Below are 22,510 nucleotides of genomic sequence, written 5' to 3'. Positions count from 1 at the left end.
GGAGGAAAAGGGCGCGCCGGCCCTCCATCCCATGATGATTGATTGCTGCCTAGTTAACACGAGGGTTAACGAACTGCGGGGGGTGGGGGTCGGACCGACTCGAGAGCCATACTTCTGTCCCTCTGTGATGCCTCCCTGCTGCTTTAAACGTCCTCTTGCTGCAGCCAGGGATGAGAATGTAGCAAGATTTGTGTTCTTAAACTCGGGCAGACAAACAGTGAGCTGGGGAAGCCAGTATTACCTGCACCACAGAGAAAAACAAACAAAGCACACAGCGCCTCTTGGCTGGTAGTCTGTCTCTTTCGAGTGAATTACGAGTTCTGCTATTCAGGGGATCTTATACCGTCATGTGGGTGGGGAGAGGTGGGGGTTGTTGTCGTTGTTTTAAATTACTGTGTGTGTTGAATGCCTCCTTCACAGTACAGTGCCATGTGTCCCATAGTTTCATTAAGGGAGCCTGCAGTGTCTAAAGAAGAGAAAAGCAAGGGGGCTGCTTAATGGTTTATAGTGGGGTGGAGGGAAAGGGCCCACCGTTGCGCCATTCCATGATGAATGATTGCCTAGTTTAGCACAAGGGTTAACAAACTGGGGGTGGTGGGGGGTGCTCAGCACGTGAATTCTCTCTTGTATAGAGACAGTCTCTCTTGAGAGGCCCACCCCCCACGCCTAGGGGAGGGGGGCCCTTAGTGGCATTTCGCGCGAGAGGCAAGAGAGAGGCAGGGCCAGTGCACATCTGGTCAGGGCGAGTGGGAGGGGCTGCCAGGAAATATGAGGAGGTAGGGCAGGCATGTAGTGCGTCACCTAAGTGCGCCGGCAACTCCTCCAGGGAAAAGGATAAGAACATTGAACACGAGGGAAAAGCCCTCTTTGTCCTCTTGCCTCGGGTGCTCAGCGGGTCGCAGCCAGAAGCAAAGTTGGCAAGTTGCGGCGGGCACCGGGGTGAGGGGGCCTCACAGCATAGCGAAACCTGGCAGGGAGTTTTCATCCAGTCGCGTGAAAAATGAGGAAAGTTAAGAGTTTTTGGCGTGTGGCACAGCATGGTCTATCGGAAGGGTCCAGTGGTAGCGGTTGGGACTTTATCTCCTGTGGGTGAGACTCTCCCACTGGCAGCGTTTGGGCCGTATCTCCAATGGGTAAGGCTCTCCGATTGTTCTGCACAGAGGGACACTGTTTTAGTGGTAATTATAGGTACGAATACCAAGCTATTTCGAAGCGGTGGGTCTCCCCAGGGAGGTTGTGGAGGCCGACCACTCGCCACTGACAAGGGACAGAAAGGCATGGCGGAGGCCAGTGACGGTTTGGAAGCTTAGTTGCTTAGGGGCAGGGGTATTGCCAACAATGGGGTTTTCAGCATCTGGAGGGACCCCAGGAGAGGGCAGTGGCCACGGGTACTTTATTGCCCTAACCCAACATGGATGGACTGGAGTAGAATATTGGGGGGGCTTCGTCAGTTTATTAGGGGCAAGGGGGGTGCCCAACAAGGGTGTTTACGGCTACGGAATGGACCCCATGAAGGTGTAGTTACCACGTGTACAGAAGGTAGGCGGGGAGAGGGCTGTCCCGCTGGTGGTCCTGCACTCTACCGCCCTAACCCAACATGGAAGGACAGGGATAGAATATTGGGGGGGCTGGTGCAGTTCTCTTAGGGGCAAGGAGGATGCCAAACAGTGGTGTGTTTTTTAACCTATTTGAGAGACCCCAAGAGGGAGTGGTTTGTTCCACGTGTAGTATTGTGCTCTACTGCCCTAACCCAGCACGGATGGATGGTAGTAGAATGTTGCGGGCTGGTTCAGTTTTCTTGGGGGTAAGGGGAATGCCTAACAATGGTGTTTATACAGCTATTTGAGGATCCCATGAAGGGTGGCTTTCCATGATACAGAAGGTAGGCGAGGAGGAGACTGTCCTGCGGGTGGTCCTGCTTTTTTTCTGCTCTAAACCAACTAAGGTGGACTGGAGTACAATATTGGGGGGGGGGGGGGCAGGTGTGCAGGTACCCGGGGGACGGATGCGGGATGCAGTGCCCTGGGTTTTTGAGTGGTACCACTGTCGGCTATAGACCGTTGGCGCCTGCTGGCGCAATGGAAGCAGCAGGGTGGGTACTAGGTTGGCCGAGTCGGCCAGGTTCAGGAGTACGGCTGGGTTTCAGGAGTACGGCCGGGTTTCAGGAGTACGGCCGGGTTTCAGGAGTACGGCCGAGTTTCAGGAGTACGGCCGAGTTTCAGGAGTACGGCCGAGTTTCAGGAGTACGGCCGAGTGTCAGGAGTACGGCCGAGTGTCAGGAGTACGGCCGAGTGTCAGGAGTAATGCCGATTTTCAGGGGTAATGCCGAGTTTTCAGGAGTATGGCCGAGTTTTAGGAGTCCAAGGATGGTATGCTTACTTCCGGGTATTGAAGATAGTAGACGAAGATAGGGTGCAAAAACACGTTTCCCGGGATGGCGCTTGTAGTCATGCGGCACCCAGATCAATGGGTTTGTCGCCTTTAGTTAGTAACTCCAGTGGACAAAGGGGAATGGTTCTTAGGTTGGGCTTTTAGTTGGGAACGGTAGGTCAGACTACAGTTCGTTAAACGGTGGCCGAGGGGCAGCGGTGATCTAGCATTGCCCCTTTTTTCTTTATACTCTGGGACTCTTCATACAGTGGTTTCAAGGCACCGGACATAAGTATGCTGGGGTGGAAATTTGCAGGCGGCAATGATATGATTCCGGTGGGCAGATGGGGGCCGTTATGCTCCATCAGGTATACCATGTTACAGGCAGCGAAATCGGAATTGTACCTAACAGATGGGGTGCAGCTGTTCAGCGCAGGGTTGAAATTATTCATCCACGATATATTGGGGAGCTTTAGCGCCAGATCTGGAAGGTGAAGCGGTTTTTGGGGGGAGGGCGAGAGCGCCAGTAGGCTCCTCGCCCTGTGGCGGGGTCCCGGGCAAGGAACATGGCGGGGACTCCTGATTGACGGGGATTGGCCGATCCTGGAACAGGGAGGGCAGTCAATGGGGCTCCGGGCTGGCGGGAGAGGGGGCCGTCCTGCTGGTGGCCCTGGACTCTCCGGCCCTACCCGAGATGCCGGTGCTTGGAGGAAACAACTTGGTGAAAGTTGGTGCGCAAGGAAAGGCGCAAAGCAGTGCCCTGGTAGCCGAGCTTAGGAGGTAGGCGACGGGTTGTTGCCTGAAATGGAAGCAATGGAGATGGGTTGTGTCCTGCTGGTACAACCCGCATCAATGTGTGTCTCTGGAGATCCTGAACTGTAAATACAATTGTAACTGTAATCTGTGGTTCAAACGAATACTCTGCAACCCAATGTTTATCAATGTGTGTTGGATTGATTAATAAAAGTTGGTCTAATATTGACAGTGCATCTACAAAGATGGCGTTATATGAAAATTAATAAAGACTACGCAGTGAAGACCAACCACTGATATGGTGCTTTTTGTGGTGGGAAAAGAGGGGGCAAGTATGGTGGGATGAATCGCGCGTTATATGCCTACTATGTGTAGAGCTTGGATGGCGTTGCCTCTCAATAGCCAATGAATGCCTCACATCGGAGCCCTATGTTCTTACATGCTTCGAGTTTTGAATACATTGAGGAATAAAAGTTGTGAATTATTTATATTGCTTCTCTCTATAAACTTTAAAAACAGATTTGAGGTGGAGGGAAAGGGTGCATCATCGCGCCATTCCATGATTGATTGCTGCCTAGATAGCACGAGGGTTAACAAACTGGGGGGCGGTGGGAGCGGGATGGGGGTCGGACCGACTCGAGAGCCATACTTCTGTCCCTCTGCGATGCCTCCCTGCTGCTTTATCCAAAACAACCGGGGTTGGCTCTAATCAGTAAGGCTGAACCGTAATGACTAAACAACAAGGAGAAGTGCCAATACTGATCCTCTATTTATCTTCTTATTCTAACACCCAAAACAAAGAAATCTTATCCAAGATGGGGCGTACTATTCAATAGCTCTTTATATTTTGCAACATCATTCCGAAAGTGCATATAATTCAACTTTCAACATATACTGTCAAAGAACAGAACATTTTTGTACAAAATAGAAAAATAGGACACGAAAAAGGGGCAATAAAATCAACCATGCATTCCAAAATCAATCATATCACAGTCATACCTCAATCATTCATACATACATATCAGAATACTTCGCCCAATTGAGTACAGATGAACAAACAGGCTTGGTATTAGGTCTGCTACGTGAATGCAAAAATATTTACAGTGAATTGTAAAGTATACTTATTCTTTTGATTTGGATCAAACAAGTCATAACAATTAAGTAGACAACAAGTGGAAGTAAATAGAGAATTCAAAGCTGCTTTAAACATCCTCCTGCTGCAGCCAGGGATGAGAATCTAGCAAGATTTGTGTTCTTAGATCCGGGCAGACAAACAGTGAGCTGGGGAAGCCAGTATAGTGCCAATATCGGCCCACTCACCAGCCCGCTCGCAGCAACATGCATGTCGCAGAAATAAGCAGACAAGACAACTTTTTGTTGGAGAAAAGTAGCTGCAGGTTTATTAGCATATACACATGCCAACAAGGTGGGTTATCTTACAGACGATCCAAAGGCAAGCCGCCCCTCGCGACCTACCACCTGATGGGCCAATTTGCAACGTGGCCTTATCTAATCGTTGCTTAGCGGTTGTGGTGAGGAGATAGCCCCTCCCATATCCGGTGAACCATTGGTCCACCCTCTTGCTCACGCCCCCCCCTACGAGGGGCGGAGCGTTCAAGCGACCCCCGGTTGTACAGGTTTCCAACCGCCCATAGGATAGCGGGGCGCCGTCGCACCCCCAGGGTCCACCGCACAGACTTCCTGGGGATATTAGGCCTCAGCATCCTATTGTGCTCCTGAAGAGGGTACTCCCGGGTACCTTTCCGCCTCTGGATCGCCCTGTAACTCCGCCTGCAACACAAATGAGAAAAGATTAGAAGACATTTCCCCCCCACCCTGAAAGCGCCGGGTATGCGGAAGGGAGGGAAACGGCGTCAGGGTGATGGGACAGCGGACAAAGAGGCCGCTCAGTGGGTGGGGGAGGAATATATACTCTCCCCCGCCCACCCCAGTCCGGAAGTGACACTCGGGACCCTCCGGGGTCTCAAAGCGCTGGGCTGCCCCGTGTGCCATCTTGTGGCACTACGGTGGCCGCCCTCTTACTTGTGTCCCTTGCGGAGACGTGTCGGTCGGCCTGCATAGTGCCAATATCGGCCCACTCACCAGCCCGCTCGCAGCAACATGCATGTCGCAGAAATAAGCAGACAGGACAACTTTTTGTTGGAGAAAAGTAGCTGCAGGTTTATTAGCATATACACATGCCAACAAGGTGGGTTATCTTACAGACAATCCAAAGGCAAGCCGCCCCTCGCGACCTACCACCTGATGGGCCAATTTGCAACGTGGCCTTATCCAATCGTTGTTTAGCGGTTGTGGTGAGGAGATAGCCCCTCCCATATCCGGTGAACCATTGGTCCACCCTCTTGCTCACGCCCCCCCTACGAGGGGCGGAGCGTTCAAGCGACCCGCGGTTGTACAGGTTTCCAACCGCCCGTAAGATAGCGGGGCGTCGTCGCACCCCCAGGGTCCGCCGCACAGACTTCCTGGGGATATTAGGCCTCAGCATCCTATTATGCTCCTGAAGAGGGTACTCCCGGGTACCTTTCCGCCTCTGGATCGCCCTGTAACTCTGCCACAGCCCTGGGTGTGGCGACCGTCGCAGCCAGGGCCCCCCACCAAGGCCGGCATTCCTCCTACTATTTCTAGCGCGTTAATTCTAGGGCCTCTCCCCTAACCAGCCTGAACCAGTCCATGTTTAAATCGGGCAGGAGTGCCAAAATATCCTCCCAAGGCCCCAGGTCTAATGACGTCCTGTCTCCTCTACCCCTTGTATTACACACAGCGCAGGACTTCCCGTGCATTGGCTCCAGCGCCTCCCTAGACGAGCGCCTTGCCTACAGAGATGGAGACATGTCTGACCCATGAAATATACCTGTCCCCCACTGGTGGCAAAACCAACCGTAGGTTCGATGTGGTAGTTCTATCAGGTGCCATAACATGCCGTGATGTCCAGCGCACAAATCGTGAAAGGATCCTTGGAGCACACACTAGCTGTCCCGTTCAGGATTGGGGAATAAGCGTAATGGGTCCGACCATGAAACATTGCAAAATTATTTTTTGCAAAGAGTCAACCTACACTGCTTGCAGAAACAGGGATTGGTCACATATGCCAGGACCCTGCTACCCACTAGGGACCCTGATATATACACCAAGAAGGTGTAGACTGTAAAGAGAGTGTGTCGACAAGGTTCCCTATTAGGTGGAACCCGTCAGTGAACGTGTAAATACAGTGACACGCACCTCAGACCAGGATACACTTGCCTGATCCTCAAAAGGCACCTAGAGCCCGCTGCCCCCCGCAGCGCATGGCGAGGGAAAACTGGCTCAGTATCCCCAGCTGGGTTTCAACTCCCATCACCACCACAGGCTCTAGCTAAAGATTGGCTACCTCTGACCTGTCAAGGCCTGTCGGAGGCCAGCCCCCCCGTAGTAGACTAAATGGCCCTGAGGAAGTGAACTTGCAGTAAACCGCAGGGGGGTCGAAGACCGAAAACATGCCAGGTAAGAGAGCAGAGAAAAGCCCCACCAGCATACTTCCAGTAAGATGTGCCAAAATAAGCTCTCCCCCCCAGCTCCCTTCAACATAATGCACCCCAACTAAGCACAACAGTTGGTCGCCTGAGCCAAAACCTGTCTGCAAGGCAGGACTTGTAGACTGACTAGGATGTTCTAGGTGAACCATCTCGTGTTGCAAGCCTGCCCTTCCATCAGCCCCTCTGTTGCATGGTAGGAGCTGCTTAGTTGCACAAGATAAAGAAGCCACACTTAAAGCTTTCATGCATAGCCGACCACGAACTGGCCACCCTTACTCCGGGCTACCCGGGTAAAATTGCTATGTGTGACAATTCCATTAGTTCAGTGCACAAAGAGTGGCATTGGATTTTTTCCCTGCAGTTGTATAGGTACTGATAATACCTGCCCCTTCTGGGCCCTACAAGTACTTACAATACAAAATACATCAAGTACGAAGTGCCTCATATGGTGCCTGGTGCCCAATATCCTGAGTTGGACAACTCACTTAGTGGCCGCAAGCTTCTCGATCATGCGTATAAGGTCGTAATGAGTTTTGCATAGGCAACATCCCTTAAACGCTGAGTAAGGAATCTCCTCCTGTTTGTCAATAGTACAAAAGTCCCCCTTTGCCTGTCCTACGTTGGACCCTATGAAGCTTGAAACAAGCAGCCTATCTAACTGTGTATACATGAAGTGCAGCTAGTGGAACTATTACTTACTCACTATTACTTCCTGGCCTGCGAAACTGCAAAAGGGAACCCTACTTTGGTACCTGAACAAACCACTAACTGAAATACTGTCAGGTGACCGCCTACCCGGACATCGCCATGGGCCCTCCCAGCGTCCCTTCACTTAAAAACAGCTAAAGCAATCGTCTGCATGGCCGCAAAGAGCCACATGCGACCCACGATACAAAACAAGTAGAGGCTAAAAATAATCAGCCTGAACCACAGTGGAGCCAGCGCAGGGAGATCTAGGTGGGATCAGACAGGGGGGGAAAGTGTGCTAGAGCAGGCCCGAAAAATGTTTGTGCAAATTGACAATGCATTACCATGATGCCCATATACCATGTACAACTATGCGAGTGTCTCGGCGTGGGCCATAAAGATGAGATAAGTGTTGTGGCAATGCAGGCACCACTAATCTGCAGGGCTACACAGCTTGTTCAGGCAAAAGTGCTGAGAAATGCTTGGTGATTGGCCGCCATGCCAATGCCTCCCTATCTTTGCTTACAAAGGAGCGCTCCCATACAACAAGCCCATCTGTTGGTTTAATCAATGCTTCTTAGAGCATAAGATAACTAAGCCACCATTATAGCTGTCGTGCATGGCCGACCAAGAAATAGCCGCCTCCAACCATAGCTACCAATGTGTAAACTGCTAAGTGTGACATGTCCATGGTTACAGTGCACAAAGAGTGACATGAAGGACCTGAATAACACTTTCTAGCCAGCAATCAAACAAAGAAGCTGAGTGAGACCCGAGTCAGTAAAGACACCCAATTGACCAACAAGGGACTCTTGAAGACCAAGGAATGAGGCTGCTTTTGTCAATAATCCCGAGCTAGAAGTGTGTCTGTGTGTAACAAAACATATCTAAGCTACATTGGGAGTCAAAGTGCCAGGTGTGGTAAGAGACTGCGTAGCACAGAAGGAGCAGGGTAACAAAGACTTACACAGTCAGTCTGAACTGCCTGGCACCGAGATACAGGAGAAGGGCACAGGCAAGTTAAGCCTTGTGTGAAGACACACCTTGAGCAGAAGCTGACGGGGGAAAACGGCGTGCGCCGGCCTCGCCTCATCCTGCGCACGCCAACCCAGTCTATAAACAGAAAGACGCCGACCAAGTCCAAGTCTCTTCATATTCTTCTCAACCTGTGAGAGCGGCATCAACACCAATGGGCGCACTACCGCCCCACAGCGTAAAGATAACCGCGCCTAGATTGCTTCCCTGCAAAGCTGCCCTCTGCGCCGCCAGGGCAAAGTGTACTACTCTTATAACCTCACTAGGGGCCAGATGTAGGTAGCCAAATACCGGTCGGTAACGGCCGATTTCGGCCGTTACCGACCGGTATTTGGCTTTTGAGATGTAGGTGGGTCGTTATTTACAGAATCGGTATATTTACCGATTCGGTAAATTTACCACTTCGGTATTTTACTGAATCGGTAAATATACCGATTCTGTAAATTCATATGTAGCTGACACTCCTAAGAGTGCCACAGGCCCTTAAGAGTCGGTATTTTACCACACAATCCTATTGTGTGGTAAAATACCGAATTCAGGTGTGCATGCACATCTGTGCATGAACACCTGTGCAATGTGACACACAGACATGCCCTTAGGGCATGTATGTGTGCCACATGTCGCACAAGCCTGTACTTGGGGTGCTAGAGGGTGTCAAAGTGACACCCCCTGCACCCTTGCAAGATTCGGTATTTACCGATTCTGTAAATACCAAATCTGTATTTCCCATTGATTCCTATGGGCTTCAAGGCCCATAGGAATCAATGTGAAATACCGAATCGGTATTTACCAAATCGGTAAATACCGAATCTTACCGAATCGGTAATTGGAAAATAAGATTTACCTACTTGTGCCTCCTTCCTATTTACCTACTCTTAAATACCGAATCGGTATGATTCGGTATTTAAGAGTCGGTAAATAGGAATTACCTACATCTGGCCCTAAAGGTTTCTTTTTGATCAAAACTGAACCTCCAAAGCAAGTTGGAAGAGTCACCCAATATTTCCATTACTATAAGTGAGCTGCTGCGTAAACGTATTGAAAACACGTAACCATCCCCGAAAAAAGTATGAAATCACATTCTGAAAAGAAAGAGTATGCCCGGGCACTGTCAGTAACTCTTCCTAAAGAGGGGGTGAAAGAGGTGGCCTGAATCAAACGGGCAAAATACATATCGGGCCATAAAAACTCACGGTGAGAACCTGGGTGTCCCTTACCCTAGCACACTGGACCCCGTGTGCTAAGACCCTTCTAACTGTGATAGTTCGTGCGGCCCCCAACAGGGAGGGCGGTTCTCCAGCGCGGGTCCTGTATATGAGACATAAAATAACCATTAGAAAACCCGCCCCCCTTCAAGTAGCATTATGAATTCTTTACAACTAGACTGGGGCAACTGCCCTCTTGCTACCAGGCCAAGCCTGTCAGTCAGATACGAGAACTGATTAATCCAATTACCTAGACGTGGAGATAGGCGGGGCAAACCATTGCGAATCTACAGTGACTGAGGCAGTAGTGTAAAAAAGTGTCTTGCTACTAGGTCCATAGTACAAAAGCTAAGCTGAGAACGGACCTAGCACATGGGAGAGTGAGTAGGATTAACTCATGCCTCGTCCCGTTCCCCTTCTACACAGGACACCTCCTCATCCTAACATGCAAACTGTCTACACCATACTCCTCCTAAAAAAGGCACCACCAGGTACCATGGTGCCCTCTCTCCTAGCTGAAGGAATACTAGTGGGTAAGGCCGGATCTCATCTCCTAGGCCGGGGAAGGGTAATCCTAGTGTGTGCATGTGATTGTGTGTGTGCCAACTATTGCAGCATACCTTCTGCCAGTGTCGGGTACCCTTATGTAACTTGCGCACGACACTTAACTCTTATAACACACAGTCTGCTACCTCTACATGAGTTCTGCAAGATTGGCGGGTACCTCCAAAATACCTACCGGAGGGAGGAGGGAGGGGCAAACACTTGTGCCGCGCAGGGCGGTGGTGTAGTGCCGTGTCTAGAACAGAGACAATATTGCGAAGAAAACTCTGAAAATGACCAATGCACTATGGTGTGATGAAGAGAAGACATCTAACTCGTACCATGCCATGCTACCTAGGAACACCTCCTCGTCCCAGGCCAAAAAACTGAACTAAAAGTTCACAACCTGAAGAGACACTTCCCAAATCCAAACATAGCCCCCACTAGAATCACAGGGGAGCCTAGTAAGCACGGTCCATTCTCAATGACAATGGAAGAGTCCTCCCAGAGGTTCCTGAGGTTTGAGAGTGGCAAGGTTGCCGTAATATTCCTCCTGTTCTATGGGATGAGTGAAACCTGCACACTTCGCAAAATCCGAAACACACTGTTAGCTATCTCTTACATCGCGTTTGCTTCCGGTACTCGCATAGGTGCCACAATTTCCTACGCGACGTTTGTTCTTGAGTCACTGTCTGCCAAGTCTAGAGGGCAATACCTCTACTTGGAATCTGCCACTACAGTGTGATGCGCAGCGCCAAACAATGCTCGAACCCGCTTGCCCCGAAACAAGGCCGACCCTATATGCAGTACGCCCCCTCATCCTCCGATAACCACGAGTACCTAAGACGGTGCCCTGCCTAGTCCAATTGGCCTCCCGGACACTAGCTTACTGTCTGGAAATACCAAGAAGCATGCCGCCAGGCGCCACTGACACCGCTGGCACCTGCCCAGACCAACTCTCACCGCATAATGCAAACCCGGGCCTCCGTGACTGCATTATCCCAACCTGGCCGCAAGCCGCTGCCTTACCAAGAGAGAACACCCCCCGTTGTGCTAAATGTGTGCAGGTCAAAGCTTGACGGAGCCCCCCAAAGCCCCCAGGATAATAGCACCTGCGCCTGTCGGCAAGCCCTAGACAACAACGGCACAACCTAAGCGCTCCGATCGTGAGCGCAGCAAACACAATAATTGACGCGACCTGCCGAGGGAAGAGGGAGATCGCTGACCATAAAGATACATAGCGCGCTCGCCTGCCAGACGACCGCCCTCGTTCCCGGCACGCACATGCCTCGCCTGATCCTGCTCATGACAATGCCCAAAGGTGCATTGACACTAATGGCTAAACCGCCATTAAGAACATGCGCGTGCAGCGGGGCACAGCGTGCCACCTTCATCCCGGAACTGCCATTCCGTGGCCCCAATGGGGGGTCGGGCACCTAAGTAATGCGGACTTCCAAAAACCCACGACTCAATGGCACGTCCACGGTAGAGGAGTTGGGTCTCGAACCCTAGTCAGAGCATATCTACATGGATGTCATTAAATTGTCTCCAATGTAATATTGGAAAAACGGAGGTAATGCTGTTTGGGCAAGCAGCAACACACTGGACACCGGATTGGTGGCCTCTGGAATTGGGCCCTGTTCCCAGCCCTAAAAGCATGGTGAGAAACCTTGGAGTGTTATTAGACCAGACACTCACCTACAAGGACCATGTAAATCAGGTGGCTAGCACCTGCTTCCGAGCCATCGGAATGCTAAGAAGAGTGTTTCCCTATCTGCCAGACTGCCATAGGAAAACACTCGTGCAGGCATTAGTCATCAGCAGAGTGGATTACTGCAACGGCCTCCTTTTAGGAGCAAATGAAGGGCAGCTCAAAAAGTTGCAAGTGATCCAAAACACGGCAGCAAGGGTAGTCCTCAATGCCCCCCCTAGGACTCCATCCCTTCCTCTGCTGATCAGGCTCCACTGGCTGCCAGTGAGGACACGAGTACATTTTAAGACCCTATGCACTATCCACAAAAGTGTGATAGGCAAAGGCCCAAAATATCTGGCTAACATCTTCCAGCCCTATGCCCCTGGACGAACCCTTCGTTCCGGCAACCAGCAGTTTCTGCAGGTGCCTAGAATAAAAAGGTCCAGACAAGGAGGGCGAGCTCTGGCCCATCTTGGACCAAAGCTCTGGAACTCCCTACCTCTTGAGATGAGAATACTTACCAACCATCTGACCTTCCGTAAGGTCTTAAAAACGTACCTATTCCCCAGCAACTGATCCCTCTCTGTCTATATGTACCATTCATCTACCCATATTCATCTGAGGATATTCTCACTGGCAAAGCGCGGAGATACCCCTTCGGGGGTCTATTCAGGCGCTATAGAAGAATATAAAATAAATAAAAATAAAATAAACTGAGGCGAATGTAACTAGGGTACCGAGCCACGCACCTTCGGAAATTCCGGAAGGAACTGAAAACTCTTCTTTTTATCTAATCTTGGTCTTTTCAGCTCACACTAGTCAGACTATACTCAGCGCTACGAGGCCTTCGGGTTGTTTGCGCTTAACAAAACACAATTAATAATAATAATAATAATAATAATACGACTTGGCTGGCTAGGCGACAAAAGACAGGCACATTACCAGGAAATGGCCGGCGCCGAACCCAGGAGGAAAACGATCTCGCTAGGAGGAGCAAAGGAGAGAAACTCGGACATAAAGAAAATACAGCTGCCATTCTACATACTAAAACCACGGCCCGTTGACCCCGAACCGGGGTAGATAGGGGTCTCGAACCCCCAACAGCTAATACCAGGGCAATCGTAACTAGGGTACTGCACCAAGCCCGACATAGCTGAAAAATCGGCACTAATCAGGCGAAAAACCCCGAAAGGGCCGGAACTGAAAATCGGGAGCAAACCCAACTCGCTCCGCTCCGGAGAAAAGACACATAGTGAACTAATGTCGTGTGAACGGGACCCGCGCCAACGTAAAATTGTCCTAAAGTGAGCACCCGTAAGAAAAGGAGAACACGTGGTGACCTCCAGAAACACGGGAGGTGGACGCGAGAAAACACCCGAAAGAGACTGGTTATGCCCGCAATACTCCACGGGAAAAGTGGAGGCAAGATGGCCGGGCCCTGGCGCCCTAGGCCCAGAAGGCAGGAGGATGCTCGGGTCGCCAAGATGGCCGCTGCCTGCCGCCCTTGCCCGCTAGAGCAGTGGACAACACCTGCCCTGGTCCCTAAAATGGCCGCGACCTTGCGCCCCTGCTTACGTAAGCAGTGACCCAAGGCTCCTTGAAGGCCAAAAATGGCCTCTACCTTGCGCCAAAACTGCATGGTCTAAGTGCAGATGCCCCAGACGTCCAGGCCGCAAAAGACACAGCAAATGCTATGCAAACTTCCCTCGGACGGTCCTGCCGCGTGTCTAGGGCAAGGCCGGAGGACCGGCAAAGCACCCCGGGGAAACAGCACGACCTGTCCACAAAAGGCAGCATGATAGTAAACGGACAATCTGTCCCCTGTACCCCTGCGTGTCCCGCCAGCTGAGCTGCCCGAACCCCGGGCAACACACCCCTTCCACTGTCGCATACACGGGCCAGATGCGCCGCCCCAACCCCGGGCAAACACCCCCCCCCGAACGACAAACAACAGCGCCCCCTGCAACACGAAGCCAACCACTGCTCAAAAGCACCCGAACGGGAGGGCACTGCGTGATTGCGAAGAATCCCCTTCAGGCGTGATAGGGGGGTGCACATAAATAGTTAGTATCGGTCTCAGTGGCCGTAATCCGTGTACATCCCCTTAGACGAGACAAGCGTGCGATCATGTAGAATTCCTATAAAATATTGCAGTCTACTTCTGCACCCGATTCAGAAAAGGGGGTGGTGATGGACAGAGCATCTGAATTAAACAGAACACTCATACCCAGTCAAAAGATCAGGGCTTGATCCATCACCGTTTTTTAGCTCACTGCACCATCCCAGTTCAGAACCTGGCTACATGCAAATTAGTCTGTCCCTGGCCCAGTGCATCATGGGAACAGGGCAGACCAAACTACCAAGCCAATTCTTTACTGGAAAGGAAACAAGCTTCCGGGGACCGGTTTCTGGCATTGCAGCCGTCTTCGGCCCGGCTTGCTTGAATCCTGATGGTGCAGTGAGCAAGGGACTCACATCTGAGCATGCCCTGCCACTCCTATAGTGGCCAAAACGATTCCGAAAAGGGGGTGGTGATGGACAGAGTATCTGAGTTAATCAGAACACTCCTACCCAGTCAACAGATCAGGGCTTGATCCATCACCGTTTTTTAGCTCACTGCACCATCCCAGTTCAGAACCTGGCTACATGCAAATTAGTCTGTCCCTGGCCCAGTGCATCATGGGAACAGGGCAGACCAAACTACCAAGCCAATTCTTTACTGGAAAGGAAAACAAGCTTCCGGGGACCGGTTTCTGGCATTACAGCCGTCTTCGGCCCGGCTTGCTTGAATCCTGATGGTGCAGTGAGCAAGGGACTCATGTCTGAGCATACCCTTCCACGCTTATGGTGGCCAAAACGATTCAAAAAGGGGGTGGTGATGGACAGAGTATCTGAGTTAATCAGAACACTCCTACCCAGTCAACAGATCAGGGCTTGATCCATCACCGTTTTTTAGCTCACTGCACCATCCCAGTTCAGAACCTGGCTATATGCAAATTAGTCTGTCCCTGGCCCAGTGCATCATGGGAACAGGGCAGACCAAACTACCAAGCCAATTCTTTACTGGAAAGGAAAACAAGCTTCCGGGGACCGGTTTCTGGCATTACAGCCGTCTTCGGCCCGGCTTGCTTGAATCCTGATGGTGCAGTGAGCAAGGGACTCATGTCTGAGCATACCCTTCCACGCTTATGGTGGCCAAAACGATTCAAAAAGGGGGTGGTGATGGACAGAGTATCTGAGTTAATCAGAACACTCCTACCCAGTCAACAGATCAGGGCTTGATCCATCACCGTTTTTTAGCTCACTGCACCATCCCAGTTCAGAACCTGGCTATATGCAAATTAGTCTGTCCCTGGCCCAGTGCATCATGGGAACAGGGCAGACCAAACTACCAAGCCAATTCTTTACTGGAAAGGAAAACAAGCTTCCGGGGACCGGTTTCTGGCATTACAGCCGTCTTCGGCCCGGCTTGCTTGAATCCTGATGGTGCAGTGAGCAAGGGACTCATGTCTGAGCATACCCTTCCACGCTTATGGTGGCCAAAACGATTAAGGGGGTGGTGATGGACAGAGTATCTGAGTTAATCAGAACACTCCTACCCAGTCAACAGATCAGGGCTTGATCCATCACCGTTTTTTAGCTCACTGCACCATCCCAGTTCAGAACCTGGCTATATGCAAATTAGTCTGTCCCTGGCCCAGTGCATCATGGGAACAGGGCAGACCAAACTACTAAGCCAATTCTTTACTGGAAAGGAAAACAAGCTTCCGGGGACCGGTTTCTGGCATTACAGCCGTCTTCGGCCCGGCTTGCTTGAATCCTGATGGTGCAGTGAGCAAGGGACTCATGTCTGGGCATACCCTTCCACGCTTATGGTGGCCAAAACGATTCAAAAAGGGGGTGGTGATGACAGAGTATCTGAGTTAATCAGAACACTCCTACCCAGTCAACAGATCAGGGCTTGATCCATCACCGTTTTTTAGCTCACTGCACCATCCCAGTTCAGAACCTGGCTATATGCAAATTAGTCTGTCCCTGGCCCAGTGCATCATGGGAACAGGGCAGACCAAACTACCAAGCCAATTCTTTACTGGAAAGGAAAACAAGCTTCCAGGGGACCGGTTTCTGGCATTACAGCCGTCTTCGGCCCGGCTTGCTTGAATCCTGATGGTGCAGTGAGCAAGGGACTCATGTCTGAGCATACCCTTCCACGCTTATGGTTACCAAAACGATTTAAAAAGGGGGTGGTGATGGACAGAGTATCTGAGTTAATCAGAACACTCCTACCCAGGCAACAGATCAGGGCTTGATCCATCACCGTTTTTTAGCTCACTGCACCATCCCAGTTCAGAACCTGGCTATATGCAAATTAGTCTGTCCCTGGCCCAGTGCATCATGGGAACAGGGCAGACCAAACTACCAAGCCAATTCTTTACTGGAAAGGAAAACAAGCTTCCGGGGACCGGTTTCTGGCATTACAGCTGTCTTCGGCCCGGCTTGCTTGAATCCTGATGGTGCAATGAGCAAGGGACTCATGTCTGAGTATACCCTTCCCCGCTTAGGGTGGACAAAAATATTTACAACAAGGGGTGGTGAGGGACAGAGTCTCTGAATTAAGCAGAATACTCTCACCCAGTCAAGAGATCAGGGCTAGATCCAACACCGTTTTTTAGCTGATTGCACCATCCCAGTTTCAGAACCTGGCTGTATGCAAATTAGTCTGTTCCTGTCCCAGTGCATGATGGGAACAGGGCAAACCAAACTACAAAAGCCAATTCTTACACTGGGAAGGAAACAAGCTTCCGGGGACCGGTTTCTGGCATTACAGCCGTCTTCGGCCCGGCTTGCTTGAATCCTGATGGTGAAATGAGCAAGGGACTCATGTCTGAGTATACCCTTCCACGCTTAGGGTGGACAAAATTATTTACAACAAGGGGTGGTGAGGGACAGAGTCTCTGAATTAAGCAGAATACTCTCACCCAGTCAAGAGATCAGGGCTAGATCCAACACCGTTTTTTAGCTCATTGCACCATCCCAGTTTCAGAACCTGGCTGTATGCAAATTAGTCTGTTCCTGTCCCAGTGCATGATGGGAACAGGGCAAACCAAACTACAAAAGCCAATTCTTACACTGGGAAGGAAACAAGCTTCCGGGGACCGGTTTCTGGCATTACAGCCGTCTTCGGCCCGGCTTGCTTGAATCCTGATGGTGCAATGAGCAAGGGACTCATGTCTGAGTATACCCTTCCACGCTTAGGGTGGACAAAATTATTTACAACAAGGGGTGGTGAGGGACAGAGTCTCTGAATTAAGCAGAATACTCTCACCCAGTCAAGAGATCAGGGCTAGATCCAACACCGTTTTTTAGCTCATTGCACCATCCCAGTTTCAGAACCTGGCTGTATGCAAATTAGTCTGTTCCTGTCCCAGTGCATGATGGGAACAGGGCAAACCAAACTACAAAAGCCAATTCTTACACTGGGAAGGAAACAAGCTTCCGGGGACCGGTTTCTGGCATTGCAGCCGTCTTCGGCCCGGCTTGCTTGAATCCTGATGGTGCAGTGAGCAAGGGACTCACATCTGAGCATACCCTGCCACTCCTATAGTGGCCAAAACGATTCCGAGAAGGGGGTGGTGATGGACAGAGTATCTGAGTTAATCAGAACACTCCTACCCAGTCAACAGATCAGGGCTTGATCCATCACCGTTTTTTAGCTCACTGCACCATCCCAGTTCAGAACCTGGCTACATGCAAATTAGTCTGTCCCTGGCCCAGTGCATCATGGGAACAGGGCAGACCAAACTACCAAGCCAATTCTTTACTGGAAAGGAAAACAAGCTTCCGGGGACCGGTTTCTGGCATTACAGCCGTCTTCGGCCCGGCTTGCTTGAATCCTGATGGTGCAGTGAGCAAGGGACTCATGTCTGAGCATACCCTTCCACGCTTATGGTGGCCAAAACGATTCAAAAAGGGGGTGGTGATGGACAGAGTATCTGAGTTAATCAGAACACTCCTACCCAGTCAACAGATCAGGGCTTGATCCATCACCGTTTTTTAGCTCACTGCACCATCCCAGTTCAGAACCTGGCTATATGCAAATTAGTCTGTCCCTGGCCCAGTGCATCATGGGAACAGGGCAGACCAAACTACTAAGCCAATTCTTTACTGGAAAGGAAAACAAGCTTCCGGGGACCAGTTTCTGGCATTACAGCCGTCTTCGGCCCGGCTTGCTTGAATCCTGATGGTGCAGTGAGCAAGGGACTCATGTCTGAGCATACCCTTCCACGCTTATGGTGGCCAAAACGATTCAAAAAGGGGGTGGTGATGGACAGAGTATCTGAGTTAATCAGAACACTCCTACCCAGTCAACAGATCAGGGCTTGATCCATCACCGTTTTTTAGCTCACTGCACCATCCCAGTTCAGAACCTGGCTATATGCAAATTAGTCTGTCCCTGGCCCAGTGCATCATGGGAACAGGGCAGACCAAACTACCAAGCCAATTCTTTACTGGAAAGGAAAACAAGCTTCCGGGGACCGGTTTCTGGCATTACAGCCGTCTTCGGCCCGGCTTGCTTGAATCCTGATGGTGCAGTGAGCAAGGGACTCATGTCTGAGCATACCCTTCCACGCTTATGGTGGCCAAAACGATTAAGGGGGTGGTGATGGACAGAGTATCTGAGTTAATCAGAACACTCCTACCCAGTCAACAGATCAGGGCTTGATCCATCACCGTTTTTTAGCTCACTGCACCATCCCAGTTCAGAACCTGGCTATATGCAAATTAGTCTGTCCCTGGCCCAGTGCATCATGGGAACAGGGCAGACCAAACTACTAAGCCAATTCTTTACTGGAAAGGAAAACAAGCTTCCGGGGACCGGTTTCTGGCATTACAGCCGTCTTCGGCCCGGCTTGCTTGAATCCTGATGGTGCAGTGAGCAAGGGACTCATGTCTGGGCATACCCTTCCACGCTTATGGTGGCCAAAACGATTCAAAAAGGGGGTGGTGATGACAGAGTATCTGAGTTAATCAGAACACTCCTACCCAGTCAACAGATCAGGGCTTGATCCATCACCGTTTTTTAGCTCACTGCACCATCCCAGTTCAGAACCTGGCTATATGCAAATTAGTCTGTCCCTGGCCCAGTGCATCATGGGAACAGGGCAGACCAAACTACCAAGCCAATTCTTTACTGGAAAGGAAAACAAGCTTCCAGGGGACCGGTTTCTGGCATTACAGCCGTCTTCGGCCCGGCTTGCTTGAATCCTGATGGTGCAGTGAGCAAGGGACTCATGTCTGAGCATACCCTTCCACGCTTATGGTTACCAAAACGATTCAAAAAGGGGGTGGTGATGGACAGAGTATCTGAGTTAATCAGAACACTCCTACCCAGTCAACAGATCAGGGCTTGATCCATCACCGTTTTTTAGCTCACTGCACCATCCCAGTTCAGAACCTGGCTATATGCAAATTAGTCTGTCCCTGGCCCAGTGCATCATGGGAACAGGGCAGACCAAACTACCAAGCCAATTCTTTACTGGAAAGGAAAACAAGCTTCCGGGGACCGGTTTCTGGCATTACAGCCGTCTTCGGCCCGGCTTGCTTGAATCCTGATGGTGTAGTGAGCAAGGGACTCATGTCTGAGCATACCCTTCCACGCTTATGGTGGCCAAAACGATTCAAAAAGGGGGTGGTGATGGACAGAGTATCTGAGTTAATCAGAACACTCCTACCCAGTCAACAGATCAGGGCTTGATCCATCACCGTTTTTTAGTTCACTGCACCATCCCAGTTCAGAACCTGGCAGAATGCAAAGATATAGGTGCAGATTTACAAGCCACTTGCGCCACTTTTGCGTCATTTTTAACATGGGAAAAGTGATGCAAAAGTGGCGCAAGGGGCTTGTAAATCTGCCCCATAGACTCTTAGATCACCAGCGTTAGGGCAGAATGAAAATTTTGTGTTTATAAGGGTGAAGACTGAACACAAGGAAAAGAAAATTACATCACAGGAGCACAATAAAAACAAAGTGAAGTGTGATGACCTGGCAAAAAATACACTGTTAGCAAGGAACCAAGTAGGAGTGTGGTAACCAAGGGTTGAATAGAGACAGTTATAACCTCACCATCACAAGATTAAACTCGAATAGTGACGGAGTGACAATTCAGATGAATATGGGGAGCACTGATCACGTGCCAAACAGATTGCAGAATATAAACATTCTGATAATGTAAAAAGCAGTTGGCAGACCCAGAATAGTGATATTGTGACAATCCATGGAAAGAAGAACGTTGTGCTAGTGTGACTATCCTGGCGACAAAAAGAGTCAGAAGACCTGTTTTCCAGCACAGGGCTACATTTCTAACCCTGTGCAAAAACAGTCAAATTGATTTAATGCGATAATCACTGCAGAGCCTGATATTTATCTGGGTAAACGTGGGGATAGAATCTGATACATGCAGGACTAGGTGCAGTAAGCATGTAATTCCCAATGTTCTGAGTGTGAATATGGCCAATGAGGTTTTAAATGCTTCTGGAAAATATTGCATCCTAGGGAAATGTTGTGTACCGAGTATGGCTTCTCCCTCTCTGTGCCCATTCACAATCCAGAGAAACAATAGGCATATGGTGAAAATATTGCAACTACATAGCAGAACAGCACTACGATGGGGTGAATCTAATATCTGCATATATTCACTCTAAATGAGTGGTTATGGAAGGCAATGAGTTAAGAGCCATGTGTGACATTCATTAGCAAATAATCCTTACTGAAACAAGCTCGCATTTCCACTGTACCAAGTCAAAGGTTCGTTCAGTTGAAGCTGAAATAGCAGTTGGGAAAAAAGAAATATATGTAAGTAAAAGTGAACAGCAGGCAACATTTCAAATGTCATTGGCTTACATACCAAGCACTAGCAGAAGTAGAGTCACACAATTCAAAGTGTGCAAAATCTGTTTGTTGGCTCAGCCTGTCCTGGGAATTGAATTCAATGTCATCAGTTGTTCATGTGCCCTTGATGTAACTCTTACATCCTTATATCTGGTTGTAGTTTTAGGTTTATATATTTTGGTTTCCTTTCTTATATACCGAAAGGCCGCCACACCACTTGTTTGCAGAAGATCTATTTATTACACAGCTTCAGCCTTTAAGCATTTGGCTGTCAGATCCAGCCTTGATCACATCGGGGATGGCCGACATTGTTCAGAGATAAAAAGTGCATACCTTCTCTAAAATTACATACTTATAGAAAAATACTCCTTTATTATATTCAAGACCAACATGAATATAACACTTCATAATTCACCTAAGCGAAATTATAATTTGTAATATAATCTTCTTTAAAAACACATTAAAACACTTCTGTATGATATCTGGTATATACAGGCTGAAATATAAGTCTTCTTTTTAAGAAAATAAGGATATCTCACCTAACAGAAATACATATCAATTAATCTATTATCAACATATCACCAACTCTTTTAAATGTTCCTCACTGTGAAATTCTCACATAGTAGGATTCAATTATGCAATATTTAAAACATTAATTTTAGCTGCAACATATGGTTGGACCAGAGATGTAACATTTTCTTTCAAATTAATTGCTGTGAAATGCCCTGTTCAGCCCTACTCATCATACAAACAATGTAATGCCCAAATAGGCTAATCTAACCACCATGTACCCTGACTAATACCTGCTTCTACAAAAAAAGCAGAGAGAGTGTTTGGTGTTTATAAATGTGGTTTGCAAAGTCTCTTATGTATTGACGCCACTTGGGTTCTTTGTTTCAAGCTCATTAGTTTACAAGAATTGGTGATACTGTGTTGTTCAAATAAGACACAATTGAAATAAATGACTTTGCAGAAATGGGAAGTGTAATAATCATGAGGACTTTGGATATATTGAAGAAGTATTTTTTCTATGTTTATGGAATTTTTAGCAGAAAAAGGAAGGATTACCTTGACCCAATTTTTTAAGTACACCAATTACAGATATCAAACATTGAATATTATATCCAATAGTTAGTCATTATTTATTAAAAAATAAATTTTTATGCTCAGAATCCATTATGCAGAATATAAAATCACATGAAAACTGACAAATGATACACATGAAAATAATTCCTTACTCCATGTTAAAAAACAAACATAGGGGGCGTGGCCAAGATGGCGACGGAGTGAGACGTGGTTTTGGGTCCCTCCGGCGCCTCGAATTACCCAGTATTGAGTAGCTATCTCCTAGGGCGGATTTCAGGCTCGAACCTGTGCCTGCCGTTGCCCGTTACCTGGGGGGAGCGAGCGGTGTCACTTTCCTGCTGCCGGAGCGGATAGAGCGGCGATCCACGGAGGTGCGGATGGGGCCTGGCTCTGCGGCCTTCGCTACTCCTGCCGGATCAGACTACTGCTGGCACCCACGCCTGTCTAGACCGGGGCGACTTGCCCGAGCTACCGGAGACAGCGCGCAGAAGGCTTGGAGCCCTGCGGTGAGGCTGCCTCGAGCTTCGGCCGGAACCGGGTTTCACAGACCCCTGGAGTGGTGCCGCGTCTGGAGATCGGGAGGCTCGCCGGGGCGGGCGCCCACTAACTGAGGCCGGTGCTTTGGGCCTGTCCGGGCCAGGTGCCCTGCTGTGCTTCTGGGTCCCCCCGTGCCTCCGGACCGGTGCGGGGAGCGGCGGAGTCGGTGTTGCGGAGG

Source organism: Lissotriton helveticus, chromosome 5_1 (assembly GCF_964261635.1).
Source record: "Lissotriton helveticus chromosome 5_1, aLisHel1.1, whole genome shotgun sequence".
Taxonomy (NCBI): domain Eukaryota; kingdom Metazoa; phylum Chordata; class Amphibia; order Caudata; family Salamandridae; genus Lissotriton; species Lissotriton helveticus.
The sequence above is the reverse complement of the archived record's forward strand: the minus strand, read 5'-3'. Positions refer to the sequence as shown.